This window comes from Marmota monax, unplaced genomic scaffold, assembly GCF_021218885.2.
Source record: "Marmota monax isolate L192 unplaced genomic scaffold, Marmota_monax_Labrador192_F-V1.1 WCK01_AAM20220418_F8-fsc00167, whole genome shotgun sequence".
NCBI lineage: Eukaryota > Metazoa > Chordata > Mammalia > Rodentia > Sciuridae > Marmota > Marmota monax.
Genome location: NW_026694116.1, coordinates 2194123 through 2199513, shown reverse-complemented (window position 1 = coordinate 2199513; position 5391 = coordinate 2194123). Strand labels below are relative to the sequence as shown.

Genomic DNA, 5391 nt, shown 5'->3' with positions numbered 1-5391 from the left:
TGAATCTCTCTCCCTGAGCCCACGGCACCCCGCCCCCGTTCACAGAGGAACATGGCCCAGGACAAGAGCCGGTAAGTAGTGGTGGAAGGACCTGCTCCTGTGCTTCCCCTCAGGAACATGCACAAGCTCTGATCACCTAGGTATCCGGGAGGTCACCAGTTTCATTTCTGACCCCACCTGGCTGCAGAGGCCAGGAGGGCCTCCACTGCCCTCCAGCCTCCACCCCCGCTGGCCCAGACCCTGGGTAAACAAAGGCGTCTCACGTAAGTCACCAGGCCCCCGCAAGACCTGGGGGAGCAAAGCCAAGCCAGGTACTTCCCATCTCGAAACCACCAGAATCTGACACAGGGCTTGACCCGCAATCGCTGTTTAGGTTCTGACCAGCTTCCTAAGGAAGGCTTGGGACTGGGAAAAAATTGGGGAAAACAAATGAGCCGCCTGGAGCCACGGGGAGCGGCAGAGGGAACATCTGGAGGGGAGGACGCTCGTCACTCATATTCTAACAGCCAGGCTCACCCTGCCTCCTCACTCTCATGTTTAATTAAAAATGGAGGCATATTGGCACCGAGTAGAGAAGCTTCTCCCTGCCTCCTCTCTCAGAGAAACCCGGGAAATGCTGCCTGAGTAGAGTCCGGGAATGGGGTGGCCGGGGGGACTTCACGCTCTGTGGGCCTCAGGGCTGGGGAGAAGCCCCTGGCAGATCTCTGGGCTGTGACGTGGGGGGAGCCCTGCTGGAGAGGGCCTGCGGGGACCCTGAGGCTCCACGTCCTGTGTGCCGTGTGTGAGTGTGCGGGCGGGTGGCTGCTCCTGTGTGGGCATGAACGGACGCACGTGCCAGTGGGGTTGGAGGGACACGTGTGACCGTGCAGGGGTGTGGCAGTGTGCCCTCTTCTGTGTGCTCCATTCCAGACCCCAGGAAAATGCTTCCCGCCCACAGGCACGGCCAGGTCCAGGGCCAGGCCTGGCTCCAGGGGGACAGGCTGCCCAGCTGGGTGGCTTCGTCCAAAGAAGCAAACGAAAGGCAGGCTGGCGAGGATTCTCGGGTGGTGGTCAGACATGGTGGAGCCCCGGGGCCGGGGCAGCCTCGGGGTGCTGAGTGCACCTTCCACCTTCTGCCCAGCAAGGTCGGCTTCGCCCCCGCACCAGTCTGGCCCTCGAGCTGGGCTGGCGGGCTCCCTGCTCTGAGGTCGGCAGGCCCACCCATCTGGGCAGCATGTGCTTGCAGGAGCAGATGCACCGGTCATGGGGACAGGGAGGAGGACGGATGTGCCCTCACCCCACACTGAGGTCTGAGGGACACCAGAGGGCAAGACCAGGTCCATCACCACAGTCCCCCAGCTCTGAGCCTGCTGAGAGGGTACTGGGAGCCTCCAGGTATGTGTGGGAGCAGCTGCACGCCAGAGAGGGTGTTCTCTGTGTGGCCACCATAGACGGTGTGGCCTCCTCCTCTCCACCCTGGGCAGCATGAGCCAGATGGCCGGGCAGTCTGAGGGTCACAGCTGGGCTGTGGCTGCACAGCGGGGCCTGGTCTGTTCTGGGCCCTGGGAGGCCCAGGGACTGGGGACTGCCTGAGCTCTGCTGCTTACGTGTAGAGGGCTGGGACACGGGTCAAGGCCATTGGACTTCTCGTCATCACGTCCCGGGTCACCACTATCACTGAGGTTTTTAACGCTCAGCTCCTCAGAGGAAGGGGCAGGAGGTGCTGGAGATACAGGGCTCTCTCGCCTGGCCTTGGGGGGCAGTGTCCCCCCTGCCTCCAGTGTCAGCTCTCCCGCAGATAGCCGTGGCGGTGAGTGGCCTCTGCAGCCTCCCTGAGCACACCCGAGGGCCGGGGGACTGGAGACAGAACAGAGCCTCAAGCTGCCATGGGTCCAAGGAGGCCCACTAATGCCGTGCGCCCTGCAAGCTGCCACGGTGCCAGTGCTGTCTCTGCGCCCTCCACATGACTAGCCACGTGCCTGCAGGAGTGGAACTCGGTGGCCGTGTGCCCTGACTCTGGCCTCCCCTGCTCTTCACAAGCACATCCCAGGGAGCAGTGTGCAGGGCCTGAGCACCCGGTGGGACATCGAGGAGCTGTCTTCCCCCAGATCCCTGGCTCAGCTGAGACCCCAGAGTCCCGGCTCCTCTGGAGGGTCACAGGCCTGAGTTGTGCAGGGTGAGCAGGGGCAGGAAGAAGCAGACAGTGTCCAGGACAGAGGCGGCCACTCTAGCCACAGGAGGGGGAGTGGGGGGCCTCACCCATCCAAGACCAAGACCAACACCCTGCAGACCCCCAGCCCCCTGGGGAGAGGAAAAGTGAGAACTGACACAGCGTCGCAGCCTGGGGCAGGAGCGTGGCCAGCCCACAACAGCCCTGCTTCTCCTGAGCTCACAGTGCTGCACCAAGGACCAGGGGATACTCAAGGGCCTCTCCCAACCAGGCTTTCCCAGCTGGACCACCGTGGTGCACGATTCCAGGGGACACCACGGACATCATGTCTCAGCAGATGGCGCCCCCTGGAGGAGAGCAGAGCACAACCGGCCCAGCTCTACAGGGAAGCCTGAGCCTGCTGTCCGCCAGCGCCCGCAGCCCACTCCAGGCGCCTCCCCAACCACCCAAGACGCTAGGTGTGATCAACAAGTTCCTGAGCATTCACAAGTACGTGTGCCCACCGCAGTGCTGTTTATAAAGGTAAACGTGGGAGCCGACCAAATGTTCCCCAGCAGCTGAATGGTTACGTGAACAGTGAGTGGTAAGGCCCTGCGAGAGGTGAGCCAGACGCCATCCGCAAGCGCGAAGCCCCACACAGTCCCCCTACCAAATGCTGGAGGTTACAGATGTGCAGAGAATAATGTTTGTGAAATAGGTATTTCTGTGCATAAAGCGCACAGAACAGTCTGGCGTTTTTGTGCCAAATCTGTCATGACATCATCCCTGGGCAAGGAGATCCGAGAGGGCTTTCCTCTTTCATTCACCTGTTTTCCAGAATTTCTGTAATAAGTAGGATGGCTTGGGCTGCCTTTTAAGGTTTTCAAAGAAATCCTTAACTTTAAAAGTCTCCCTAGGACATCTCTGGAGCCCAGGGAGTCGGGAGGACAGGCCAGCAGGGCCCCCCAGCTTGGACAGTGGGAGCCCTTCCTGTGTGCTTTCCACCCAAGCTTGGTGGAGGGGGGACAGTCTCACCTCCACTCCATAACAGAGGCCGGGGGATGTCTAGAAGGACAGTGCTGCCCAAGGCCACGGGCTGCCAAGAGCCAGCCCTGAATCCCCCTCAGGACCACTCCCTGGCCAGGGCTCCGGGACCCTGGATCCACGCGGGTTCCCAGGAGGCTGTGAAGGTAGGCGCCCCAGGGAGAGATAAATAAGGCATGGGTGTGGGGTGCCAATCGTGGGCCACCTGCTCACTATGCTGCAGGCTTCACCTAAGCTGGCCAGCCACTGTCCTGGGGGTCTGGGGGCAGTGGTCTTCATGCCGCCTGCTCCGTGAGGCCTGGGTCCTATCTTCAGCACTCTGCCCCTGAGCCCTGAGAGTCCACTCGAAGTCCCCGGCTGCAAGCGGGCAGGAAATGCATGCACACCCCGGAGCTCCCGACTGGACAAGGCTGGACCTCCGTCTGCCCAGCCAGGAAGAGGACTGAACCCTGTCGCTCACAGGCTTCCAGGATAGGGCCTGAGGGTGTCTGACCACCAGGACACACCCAGGGGACCTAGGAAGCTCCTCTGACCCTGGGTACTGTCTCCCCCGCCCCCGGCCTTGCCTGTTCTCTCCTCAGCCTCCCCGTTGTCTTTCCAACCCAGTGACTCAGAGCAACCCGAGTGGCTGTGGGTGACTTGAGAAGCCAGATTTTAACATCTATTAAAATTTCAATAGATGTCACAGAGTTGGGGGATTTCATTTCAGAACCCACGCCGCTGTCCCCTGTGGCTCTGTAATCCAAACACTGGAAATTCCAAAGATTAAAAGGGGACCCGGCCCCCCAGTGTGACTCCTTCTCCCTGGTGCTGGGAAAGGCCTTTAATTACATTTCCTGTTGGCAACTGGTAAATAAAATATTTAGACGGCCTGACTAGCGCTCCAGGCCCAGCCCTGCCCGCCGCCGCACTGCCCCAAACAGGAAGGCCCGCAGACAAAAAAAAAGATTAACAAGAAAAGAAAGGCCAGATAAACGCAGATGTGTTGTTTTTAAAAATTCATAAACACCAACCTCTGGGGCGATTCGTGTGGCTTAACTGGTGAGGACACTTTCCTCACTTCCCTGAGAGATTACTTTGAAGCATGACTTTCTGAGAAATCTCACTGGGTGATTTTCCAGGGTATGGGGGGTCTCAACCGTTTCTTGGAGTGGAGGGTCCCCAAGGTCCCCTCAGAACCTCACACACACAGTGGCCAGCCCTGGCATGCAGTGTGAGTCTCAGACTCGGGGTCCCACACGCCTGGGCTCTGCTCAGCAGGACAAGCCCCCAGAAGTGCCCGTCTGTGGCCTGGGGGCACTCAGCCAGAAGACCTGCCCGCCAGGGAGCCCAGGGGCCACATGGGCCTCGAACACTGAGTCTGGCAACTCCAGAGCGTCGACCCAGGGCCACCCCGGAACCTCGAGGACACGGTCTCCCCCCAGGGTCAGGGGCTCTCGACCGTGCCAGCCAGCGGTCAGAGAGGAGTGCGTTCCCAGAGGAGGCCAGTGTTCCCCGGAGACCACCCAGGGGAATGCTCCTGCTCACGGTCACCACTAGAGCTGTGCTTGTTCAGGAGGCCACAGCACAAGGTGCTCGGGAAACCCAGCTTGGGACAGAGGGGCTCGGTCGCCATGGAAGGCTCTGGAAAGTGGCTTCTGGTGTGATGGCAGGTTGGGGGAGAGGGGGAGGCCCAAGAGGTCCAGCGCAGTGATGGACACTCACAGCATCAGGGCCCAACGCTACCCGCAGGCCCGGGTGAGGGTGGTCAGACCAGTGGCCGTGCAGGGGCCGGCCGCACTCTTCCCCACAGGCTGTCCCTCAACCTCCCAGAGGACAGGAGCTCCTCTAGGCTATGGGACAGTCATGGTCCTCCCAGGGGACAGTCTCGTGGCCTTGGTGGATGGTGCCACCGCTGGTGCTCTGCGGTGACAGGTGCCACTGTGTTCCTGTCACTCTCACTCCCCTTCCAACCACAGACACTGCGGGCTCAGCACCCAGGACAGGCTCTGCGTGTCCCCAGCCTGCCCTCGACGGCTGTGGTTGTGCAGGAGGGGGTGAGCCTGCACCCGGAGTAGCTGAGCCCTGGTGTGTGTGGCCCCTTGTCCCACCCCCTTGTCCGCACCTTCCTGCAGAGCAGCAAAGGGACCTCGTCCTCAACCCTGCTCCCTCATCAGCGCCCCGAGGGAAGCGTTGGTGGGCCAGCCGCCCAGCCTCCCCACAAGACGCCAAGGCCAGGG

General features: G+C 61.3%; 1 long non-coding RNA gene across 1 annotated transcript; it reads left to right on the top strand.

The window, feature by feature from the left end:
- Positions 1 to 740: 740 nt before the first annotated feature.
- LOC124107508 (uncharacterized) lies at positions 741 to 3857 on the top strand. Its single transcript, XR_006856441.2, has 3 exons — positions 741 to 2155; positions 2487 to 2638; positions 3396 to 3857. It is a non-coding gene; the product is annotated as an uncharacterized LOC124107508 (long non-coding RNA).
- Positions 3858 to 5391: the final 1534 nt, after the last annotated feature.